The following is a 12,248-nucleotide window of genomic DNA, read 5'->3' as shown; positions in this document are numbered from 1 at the left end:
CAAATTCACTTAAATTCAACATACATTTTGCATTAACAAATAAAATGTATGCATACATATTAGCTTACATAAATGATTAACATTTCAGTTGAACGAGAGAGACAGAGAGAGAGAGAGAGAGAGACAGAATAGAGTCATGCTGAGATTTTTTTTTTCCACAGAAAGTGACAAATAAGAGAGTTTTTTTTTCTTCAGGATAACATGTTAAACGAAAACATAAGACTTCTAAAAAAAAAAGAAGGAAAATATCCATAGCTCTGTATTAAAACGGAAGAAAAAAACTGGTGTGCGAGTATGAATGTAAATGGTCATCCATCTTTATATGGTGGCATATGGTACAGATGTCATAGCGATTGTAGCCAATAAATGGATGTGCCAAAGAAGTGTAGTGTCATGGCTGTGCCCGAAGTCTCTCTCTCTCTCTGGGTCTATGAATACCAGCTGTGTCCAATCAGAGTAAAAGGCAAAGGTCAGTTCAAGCCCCCACAGCATCACCTGCCGTTCACTTCCTGGCTGACATTCACCACATTCTAGATTACTGGCACCGTCTCCTCTCTACAGATATTCGCTCATATAAAGTGATGCAGGGGGGATGAGAGTCCACGGAAGAGCCCCGAATGACGTCAATTGCAGAGACTCTAATGAGGTTCATATGGTCACTAATTCATCTCACTACACACTTCCATCAGAGACGTCATTTCTATTATGTTGCTTGTCATAAGCTAAACACTCTTCTATGACATTTATAGTATATATTTAATACAGTGTCTTCTATGACATTAAAAGCCATATCACCCTGTAGCCCAAGACTGGTTGCCCACTGAAGCTAAGCAGGGTTGAGCCTGGTCAGCACCTGGATGGGAGACTCTTGGGGAAAGGTTGCTGATGGAAGATGTGTTAGTGAGGCCAGAAGCGGGTGCTCACCCTGTGGTCTGTGTGGGTCCTAAAACCGAGGTCCTGACTCTCTGTGCTCATGAGTCCTGAGAAAAAAAAAGAGTAGGTTTTTAACCCCGGCATCCTGGACAAATTTGCCCATTGGCTTCTATCCATCAAAATGGCTTCCTAATCATCCCCATATACTGATTGGCTTTATCACTCTTTTCTTCACCAATAAGCTGGTGTGTGGTGGGCGTTTTGGCGCAATATGGCTGCCGTCACATCATCCATGATGATGAGTGGATGTTGCACATTGGTGGTTGTTGAAGAGATTTCCCCCTTCTATGTACAGCGCTTTGAGTACCCACAAAAGTGCTATATAAATATAACGTTATATGAATATTAATGAATATTATCATTAATTATTATTATTAAATGTAAAATGTATTGTAATGTTAAAAGTAGTGATATTTGAAAACACTGATAATTACCGAAATAACCTTAAAACAAACAAAAAAACTATGTTAAGGATTTGCATACAATGTATTTATATACTCCTGACATGTAAATGACCTTGCAGAAAGCACGCACACATTCAATAATCTGGCAGAATTGCAATAATACAAAGCAAATCAGCAGGAGGGTTGATTGGGATTTGCTTAAACCATTTATGACTTTTCTTTGATAAAAGAACACATTTACATTTATTTATCTTAGGTTGCCAGATTATAATGCATAATCAGTGCAATATGTGTGCATGTTAATAGTGAGGGAAGAGAAGGCACCTAGGGTGAATAGTATCGGGAAATGATGGACTCAAAATAGTTTCATCCATGACTGCCAACATGTACCTATGCTGACCGCTAGGCTACAGCTTTGACCTAGCCTGGTGTTGTTGTTTTATTTACTTGATTCCTGTAATCTAGAAAGATTATTTTATTGTATTATTGTACGTCTATACTTTGATGCTTTTTTTACCGTCTTATTTTATTTTCTCCTTTGTTTCATTCTTCTTTTTACAGAGTTGTTTTCTAAAACACCAAAAAGATTTTGGTAATTGAAAGTGACACACTTAAGAAGCTTGACATTTCATTTGAAGTTTATTGAAGTACTGAAATTACTTAAACTAAACCTGAAATAAGAAATATAACAAAAGCTCATTACAAAATTATTACAACTTATATTCAATGAAAACTGAAAATGTAATTAAAAATGTTACTTTAACAATATACTGTGTACATAATAATAAACAACACTGCAGTTTTTTTATTCACCCTATTTATTTTCTGCATTATCTATTTTTATTATAATTTATAATATAATTTATTAATTTATAATATATAAGTAATATTTTTAATTACATATTCAGTTTTAATTTTTCAAAAAAATCATATATTTTTTATATGCTTTGGCAAGATTGTAAATGCTAACAATCAAGCTAATACAACTTTTTTGACTCAGATTTTTGACTCACACAGTAGTGTTATGTTCCTGACTGACTGTCTACTGAAACATACCGTAAATCAGTCATTTGTTGCCACCTACTGTCGTATTTATGTTCACAAGTTCACACATACATGTAACATACATGTGACATACACAAAAGTAAAGACTAATAACTTCAAAACTATAGCAAGTCAGCCTGTTCTCACGTAAATGTGTCTCTATTGCACGCAGTGTGTTTTATTGTGCAATTTATATGCAAAAACAATTTTTTTACGTACATATGATACGCAGTTTTCGCGTGCATTTGATACGCACTTCATTGCGTGTAATACACACGCACCCCACACCACTAATTCTACCCAAACATATAATGCATTACACACGCACCCCACACCACTACTAAACCTACCCTAACAAACCCATGCGTATCCTATGCACGTAAACAAATATTATTGCGTATAAATTACACGATAAACGCACTGCGTGCTATAGAGACACATTTAGTGTGATCGGGTTGAGCAAGTAGAGTCAACATATAGGTATTGTAGGTTCTCATGCTGAGAAACTGCTGAGAAAAGACAGAGATATATATATGTTTTTTTTAATTATAATTTGACATATCTCTCTTATTTAACATGCAATAACTCAGGAAGGAAAAAAAGTGGGTTTGTTGAAGTTTCCCCACATGTGAGCGACTGTACATCTGGATCAAATCTTAAAGTAATCAAAAGTTACAGCATTTGGAACCAATGTAGCCTTTTTGTTTAGCCCTTGACACCCACTAATGGGATTTTTTTTAATTGTTCCTCCATGAGGAATATCTCGTGATCAACACAATAGATTATTTTGATTAAATAATTTTAATCGTGAGAATCTGCTATAAATAATTATGTGCCATTTTCTACGATCTGTGTATTTTTCATGAAGTTATAGGTGAAAACGCAACGCAAGTTCTTTATCAGTATACCTACCTACATGCTTCTGTGGATTTATTGTGGTTGAACTCCATGAGGAATATCTTTAGATCTGAGAAATGGATTGTGTTCATTATGTTTGGACTCATTTTAATCGTTAGAATCTGCAGTAAATAATCTACGATCGGAGCATGTTTCATGAAGTCACGAGCAAAAACGTGACATAAATGCCGTATCGGCTTCATGTACAAAAACTCAATGTGAAAGCCCAAAACAATTATGCTTGATGTATTCTACTCCGTGAGACCTTCCAAATGGCATATGACGAGCTGTGTGACGTTTTTGACATATTGGAGTACATAGTGCAAAAAAGTATTTAATATATTATGGAAAAAATAAATGATTTATCAGCAAATGACGGAGCACTACTTATGAGTTCAAATTGGTTAAATTCATTGTAAATTTCAGATTCTCAACTTTCAAATGACACGTTTCGTGTTGATCAGGAGATTAGTTTTGTAAAATATGATTATAAATTGTTTCGTAGCTAGGTGTAGACCACCGGCAGTACACTCCGTTTTAAAGGGACTACTCAGCACTTGTTAAGATGTTAAGAATTGATCATGAAATGGTTAGATGCATTAAAAAGTTTTGTATTTTTAATGAATGGGAAAAGGCCTTACCATAATGAAACAAAGAAGACTTTTGAATGAGTTGTAAATCAATAATCTATTGGATTCTGTCGCTTGATAGCTCATTGTGATAAGACGCATTAACGCTAAACTGACTGCTTTTTTTTTTTGACGCAGTTCGAGTCCCATAACAAACTTTTATTGCCGTTTTTGTTAAACAAACTTTTACCATTAAACGTAATGAAATCCCTTTTTTTTTAATCTATACAATAATACCAGCATCATGTAGTGCAAATATTTAAAGGGCACCTATTATGACATTTAAAATGTTCCTAATGTTGTTTAGGGAGTCCCCAACAACAGTTTTACGTGCATGCAATGTCAAAAAACACTTTTGTTTTCGTATAATATGCATTTATTTTTACCTGATTTGCTCACCGACTCCCAAATGATTCGTTCAACGACTCATTTTTCCAAACCCCTCCTTTGCGCGACGCTAATCTGCGATTGGTCAGATGACCCAGCAGTGTTTACAGAGATAATACTTATTGTTTAACACGGAGTACAATGATGCTTTTATCAATTAAATCGTGTTATAATAATGATTATAGTCCACTGCTTTGTAGTTTCCCAGCTAACAAAATTATGTTCTGAGAACGTTGTGGGAACGTTGATTTGGAATGTTCTAAAAACGTTGAAATGTCCAGTTTGCTTAACGTTGCTGGAATGGTTTCTTAATGTTAGCAAAACATTGCTGGAACGTTAGCATAACGTTGCTGGAACATTAGCATAACATTGCTGGAACGTTAGCATAATGTTGCTGGAACGTTATCTTAAGGTTAGCATAACGTTGCTGGAACATTAGCATAACGTTGCTGGAACGTTAGCATAACGTTGCTGGAACGTTATCTTAAGGTTAGCATAACGTTGCTGGAACGTTAGCATAACGTTGCTGGACCGTTAGCATAACGTTGCTGGAACGTTAGTATAACGTTGCTGGAACATTAGCATAACGTTGCTGGAACATTAGCATAACGTTGCTGGAACATTATCTTAAGGTTAGCATAACGTTGCTGGAACATTAGCATAACGTTGCTGGAACATTATCTTAAGGTTAGCATAACGTTGCTGGAACGTTATATTAAGGTTAGCATAACATTGCTGGAATGTTAGCATAACGTTGCTGTAATGTTAGCATAATGTTGCTGGAACATTATCTTAAGGTTAGCATAACGTTGCTGGAATGTTATATTAAGGTTAGCATAACGTTGCTAGAATGTTAGCATAACGTTGCTGGAACATTCTTAAGGTTAGCATAACGTTCATGGAACGTTATTTTAAGGTTAGCATAACGTTCATGGAACGTTATCTTAAGGTTAGCATAATGTTGTCGGAACGTTCGCATAACATTGCTGGAACATTGGCATAACGTTGCTGGAACATTATCTTAAGGTAAGCATAATGTTCCTGCAACGTTTTCCCCCAAAATGTTATTAACAATACAACATTCAAAGAACATTAAAATGTCCACTGTCTTTCATGTGAAAATGTTATTTTAAGGTTAGAAAAACAATTCTGCACCATTCGTTCAACTTAATTATTTTATTAAAACAACCATGTGAATTATAAGCGCACTTTTACATCACATCAAAAAGTAGAACATTTCATATGATTATCATACATTTTAAACGCTACATAATAGCTTAAAAAAACAACTACAAATATTTTCATGTAAACATTTAAATGAAATGAAAACTGTTTAAGGGTTAGTTCACCAAAAAATTATGTCAGTAATTACTCATGTTATTCCAACCCCGTAAGACTTCCGTTCATCTTCAGAACACAAATTAAGATATTTTCGATGAAACCTGAGAGAACAGCACCAGTGATCGTTCCAATCACACAGAACGAGCAGTGATCTGCGTTTTATGTTGGCTGCTAGGCAAACACAGAAACAGCTGTCCTGTCAGTCAAGTAAACGTCAAATCAGCCTTTTATTAACTTTGTTTACTTTCTGTTAACATTACGATTCCTGAAGTCGTTAAGCTCCTGGTAACCCGCGAGAGCACCACAAGTTTATCCTCCATAATCACACTCTCCGGCGTTCAAAGCAACTGTAGCTTTCATCACTACAACGGAAGACCCGCCTCTCCATTCATTCAATTGGACAGTGGAAAAAAACACTTTTACCGCTCGGAGTTGATTTTTTTAAACTCCAAAAACGCGAGGCGCCTGAGGTGCATAAACAGCGCGCAGAACGCGCACTGCCATAGAAATCAATTGAAAAAAGGCACCTCTCACTGCCAAAATCGCATTAGGTGTGATCGGCCCCTAAATCAGCTTAAAATAACGCATTTATCGATTACATTGTTTCGCCACAAGGTGGCAACAAGTGACAAAATGTATTTGTTATTGAATCATTTATTAAAGAGAATGTAGTATGATGCTTTTGAAATAAGTCAGAAAGGCGTTTGCTGTTCTCTTCTCAGGCGCTCGTGTTCTCAGCGCCGCCCGTCAAAATAAAAGTCCCGCTTCCAAAACGTCGGCCAATCAGAAAAACTAATCGGCCAACGCCGATATTTGAAAAATGCCTTATATCGGCCGATATATCAGCCTGGGCGATATATCGGTCGACCACCCCTAGAGTGGTCCCAGCCCTAGAGTTCACGAGATCAGCGAGAACTGAGAAGATGACGCAGATGGGTCTCGATGTAGTGCGGCACTTTTGTGAACTCACTCAAGAGGCCCACAAAAATGATTGTCGTTGCTTGATAAACTTAAGGTTGAGCCACTGTAGTCACTTGGACTATTTTAACATGTCTTTACTAACTTTCTGGGCCGGCAGAATGAAATTGCCTAGAAGCCTATGGAGGAGTGAGCCAGCTCGCATATTTCATCAAAAATATCTTAATTTGTGTTCTGAAGATGAACGGAAGTCTTAAAGGGATAGTTCACACAAAAATGAAAACTCTGTCAGTAATTACTCACCCTCATGTTGTTTCAACCCCGTAAGACTTTCCTTCATCTTCGGAACACAAATTAAGATATTTTTGATGAAATCTGAGCGCTGTCTCACTCCTCCATAGGCTTCTTGAGGGATTGAAACTTGCCGGCCCAGAATAGTTATTAAAGGTGCAATGTGTCATATTTCTGAGGATCTATTGACAGAAATGCAATATAAGATCCATAACTATGTTTTCAGTGGTGTATAAAGACCTTACTTAATGAACCGTTATGTTTTGAGTCATTTATATCTACATAACCGCAGGCACCCCCTTCTATGAAGCTCGACATATTGTGACGTCATGTTTCTACCGTAGCCGACAGCGAACAAACAGCGCTACAGAGCGTTTCGTCACTAACTTGAATGAGAAGCTGCAGAAAACACATATTGTTTAGGACAAGAGCCGACGGAGGGTAAATCTAAAAATCACGGGTCAACATCGGTGTGGCTTTTCACTGATGGAAGGGAAAAGCTTTAACATTGCAAATGAAAACTGTTGTTTCATAATGTTAGCATTACCTAGAAGCTAGCCATAGACACCGTGTGAAGTGACTTTTCCCTTGTCAGTGGTGTAAAATATGTAGGTATATTGTTTCATGTAACTTAGTTATTCTCCCTCCCTGTGTTATGGCTTTTCTATGTGGGGATAAATGTGCTGTTACGTTCGTGAGACAATCAGCTGATTAGTACTATTGACTGTAAAACACTAACATTAGCCTACAGCATAACAGTTCATACTAGCCAGCTAAACTAATCTGTTAGATAAATTTTGTAGTTGGCTAGTTTCATGTGGTTCTTCTCCCTTGCTGTGTTGTGGGTTTGCTATGTGGGGAGAAATGTGCTGGTTACGTCGGCCACCGTAGCTTCTCCTTCCAGTTTGAGAAGGGAGGGATAGGCCGTAAGTGACTGGCTGTTTGCAATTCGCAAACCTCACCACTAGATGCCTCTAAAAATCACACACTGCACCTTTAAAGACATCGTTAAAATAGTCCAAGTGACTACAGTGGCTCAACCATATGTTTATCAAGCGACGAGAACACTTTTTGTGCGCAAAAAAACAAACAAAACTAATGACTTTATTCCACTATTCATTATGTTCTCCGTGGGCCTAAGTGTGTTTACGTAGTATAACTGCACATAGTACATCTGTGTTGCACGTCACCACGTAGGCTCACCATTGGCCGACGCTGGTCATGTGTGTGATGCGTGTGACCTATGGAGGAGTGAGACAGCTGTCAGATTTCACGAAAGTCTTACGGGGTTGGAACAACATGAAGGTGAGTAATTACTGACAGAATATTCATTTTTGGGTGAACTATCCCTTAAATATAAGTAGTGTGGGTGTGCCAAACTAGCACTGTGGTCCAGTCTGTGGTCCAGCCTCTTCATGCCCCGTCTGTGGATAAAAAACAGATTGACTGATGTTACTAAAAATTGGTGAATTATTATTTCATAAACATTTGATAATAACAGTGTGGCTACTCCATAAATGTTAACCCTAAAGTTATTTAGACTGTGCTTTGAGTACTATAAATTTCAAAATGCCATAACCACATGACAGAATGAAGCATTTGCATCAAATGGCAAACACTTCTTTCATAATAGTAAATTTTTGGATATACCATGTAAACACTGTTGTTCTATATCTAAAGCACTCTGGTCTTTCATAGGCTTATATCTTCACTTCAATACAATGTTCTACAGTGACAGTAATCTGCTGAGAGCGGGAACAAGTACACTAAACACCAATGCAATGTAGAAACATAACATGTTTTTTAGGCCAAACATTACTGTTGTATACAGTAGCATACAACACAACCATAAACATATGTAAACCAAAAGTATATTCTTTAGAATACAGTAAAGAACACAATTGTGTGTGTGGGGTCTCTGTCCATTGATGGCATCAATAGTTCAAAACATCTGACCTTTGACCTATATGTGATTGGTTAGTGATCAGTAAAGCAAAGTGTTTTCACATGTGAGGAGTGTTTTTTTTCTCATGCAACAGTACATTCCACAACAACATGCTGGCACGCTGACAACATTTTCGTCTTCGAGCATAGTACGGGGATAGTTTCTCTCACCTTAGAGCTTCAATTCAGAGGTCAATGCATCCAACGGTTGTCCTGTAATGGGATGATGTCTGTTTGGTATGCTTTGGCCTTGAGGGGGAAGAACTAGTAGAAGCTTGATGCTCCGCATCCGCCAGTTCAGACGCCCGTCCCATTGGAAGTCTCTGTGGGAAAAAAACTGTAAACCACACAAGATTAAAATGTAGCTTACAAATGTTATACAATGGAAAGGTTCAATAACACATTGTAAAGGATTAGCTACACCTAAAAAATTAATGAACTTCCATCATTGAGGGGAAAATAAGATAATGTGCATCAAAATTCTGTGTAACTTTACCTGCTAAACTTTTCTAATTTGTACTAATTTGCCATACTATGGAAGTAGTAATATAATACTTTCATTGTATGACAATAGCAGCATTGAGAAAGGTCTTCTTTGAAGCTATTATAATAAAATTATAAAAATGTATAAACCAGGGCTTGGCATTAACGTTAACCCTGGTCTTGTACTTGTCCTTTGGACAAATAAATCGTTCATTCACTTGTAAAAAAACAAAAAGTAGCTTGTCAATGAATATATACATTTTTTGAAGTAAGGTTATTCATCTGTGTGTAACGTGTGTGTGTGCGCGCGCGCGCTGTATGCTTAACGTTAAATTAAAAGAGCACATTAATATGAAAACGGTGATTCAACTGACTTGGAATTAACGTTAACTTACCTGTGAATTAAGCGGTTGCGTGACATTCATGTTAATACTAGGCATAAATGGCATTATAAAACCCCAATTTGCCCTCCTGTAGGGCATTCCGTCATGTGAAAACTACGAAATAACCGTCCAGTGAATACTTTTAAGTTAATTAATTTTAAGATAATTTAGTTTACTTCCATTCACATTGAAAAATTGCCACCAAAACCTTTACAAAATCGTTAATCAAGATTACAAGCCTAAAGCCTAAACTTACAGCTAAAGTCTAACAGTTGAGATGCTAACGGACTTTTCCCGAAGACACTAAACCATTTCTATAAAGTAAATATTCAACGGAAGCGTGTTATTTACATGAAAGAATGTGTCAGAAACATTTTTATGTACTATTTGTGTAATTTTGGGGACTAAACTTACCTGAAATTAGCGAAACCAACAGTGAGAGACAGAGTTGCTGCTTGTCGTCAGTTGAGCTCCCCGCCCGTTTCCATGGTAACTCCAGTTCAAATCTGGTTCAAAAGCAACTCGAATGTTCAGTGCGCGCGCAAATTAAAATACGTAGAAGTCACGCAGCATTTACATGAAAGAAGAAATGATGGAGGGAATTATTTGATAATCAGATAAAATATCCTGAAATGTGAGGTTAACATTAAGTGTATAGACTCGTGGCCATCACCAAACTGTAAACGGAATAAGAATATGAAGCATTGAGTGTAAAACAATGTTTACAAAGTCATTTATAATAGGTTATAATAGGCTATAATATAATGTAATATAGTCTATAATATTATATAGCTTTATATAAATGGTTAACGTGGTGTATAAATAAAATGGCTAAACATTTATTAAAAACTAAACATGATAAGGCATGGATATATTTTATGAAATATAGGCTACACAATATGTACACAATTTACAGATGTAACATGAGGAACAATTTAAAAGGTTTATGTTCAATGTATTTTTTAAATAATATATGTTCAAAATGTATTTCAATATATTTAACAGAGCTTCACATAATGTGAATAGCATATCTATAAATTACAGGAAGGTATGTCTGTCTGTCTGTCTGTCTGTCTGTCTGTCTGTCTGTCTGTCTGTATACTGTTAACCACATATCTCTCGAACCGTTAGTCCAATGGATTTCAAACTTGACAGGTTTCTTGCTACGGGCACGAGTAAGTGCAGTGTCAAGTTTGACGTTGTTTGGATTAGAAATGCAAAATATATCGCTAAATATATCGGCAAAAGAAGGTAATTGTTTAAAAATAAACATTCTGACATAAACACTCTGTCAGCTAAACATTTAGTCAGCTACACTGTTTACTTCTGAATATTGTATTTTATTCACAGCTTTTCTCGGAGTTCACTGTGTAGCCTGCTCCCTGAATCGTGTAGTTAAATTTTCCATATTTATTGTATGTCATTATGTCAGTATCAGTATTTGCTTTCATGCACAAATAAAAATGTCACTGAACTTTTGCTGTGTGATTGTAATGAGCCTAACCCAACCCTAACCCTAACCCTAACCCTAACCCTAACAGGCACTTTGCCATCAATAACCTATTCGCACACTGTTTGCTCAAGCGTAGCGTTTTCTCTGAGTTACTGTGTAGCCTGCTGCCTGATTCATCACGCTTATTCATTTGTGGATGTTAACTGAATCTGTAAGTCAGCTATGCTGTTTACATCTGAATATTATATGTACTTCTGGTGCGCTTAATGTTATCGCTACTGTGTAATAGTAGCTTATGCTATTAACCAACAAAACATATCATATTCAATGCGTTCACAATCTCTTTCACAGGCATCATTTGTAGCCTATACACAAACTGTTTTTGCTCAAGCGTATAGCGTTTTCTCTGAGTTCACTGTGTAGCCTGCTCCCTCAATCGTATAGTTCAATTTTCCACATTTATTTTATGTAATTATTTCAGGATCAGTATTTGCTTTCTACCATACACAAATAAAGATGTCACCGAACTTTTGCTGTGTAATTGTAACAATGAGCACTCAAACACACCAAAACAACAATTACTAAAAACACACACAAAAATTTATTTTGCAGAGGCATTTTGCACTAGTTAATATACAATTATTTATAGCGCTATAAGTGCTGGTTTATTGGGGTGGTGTTATAAACTACTGTGATGTTTAAAATGTTTATATGGATATATGGTCATACAAATCTAGTGATTGTAAACTAATGTTAAGAAGCACACATTTGTTAAGTGTAGCCTACTTAACATTATGAGAATGTTCAGCAAATAACATGTTCCCAGAACGCTGTATGACAGCCTAAATATAACATTCATAAAATACTAATAACATTATAAGGACCTTCGGAGAACGTTGTTCTAAGAACGTTTTCAATTAACGTTATGAGAACGTTCATCAATCACGAAATAACGTCAAAAAGACGTTCCAAGAACATTGTTCCAAGAACGTTTTATATCAACGTTATGAGAACTTTCATCAATCACAAATAACGTCGAAAAGACGTTCCAAGAACGTTGTTCTAAGAACGTTTTCTATCAACGTTATGAGAACTTTCATCAATCACAAATAACGTCAAAAAGACGTTCCAAGAACGTTGT

General features: G+C 36.3%; 1 long non-coding RNA gene across 1 annotated transcript; it reads right to left on the bottom strand.

Annotated features, from left to right (window-relative positions):
- Positions 1-5,492: 5,492 nt before the first annotated feature.
- Positions 5,493-10,443, bottom strand: LOC307002912. The gene is made up of 3 exons (XR_013798576.1): positions 10,069-10,443; positions 8,960-9,125; positions 5,493-8,268 (listed from the first exon to the last, which is right to left on the bottom strand). It is a non-coding gene; the product is annotated as an uncharacterized lncRNA (long non-coding RNA).
- Between the last annotated feature and the right edge of the window lie 1,805 nt (positions 10,444-12,248).

This window comes from Phoxinus phoxinus, assembly GCF_949152265.1.
Source record: "Phoxinus phoxinus genome assembly, chromosome: 8".
Classification (NCBI taxonomy): domain Eukaryota; kingdom Metazoa; phylum Chordata; class Actinopteri; order Cypriniformes; family Leuciscidae; genus Phoxinus; species Phoxinus phoxinus.
The sequence above is the reverse complement of the archived record's forward strand: the minus strand, read 5'-3'. Positions and strand labels throughout refer to the sequence as shown.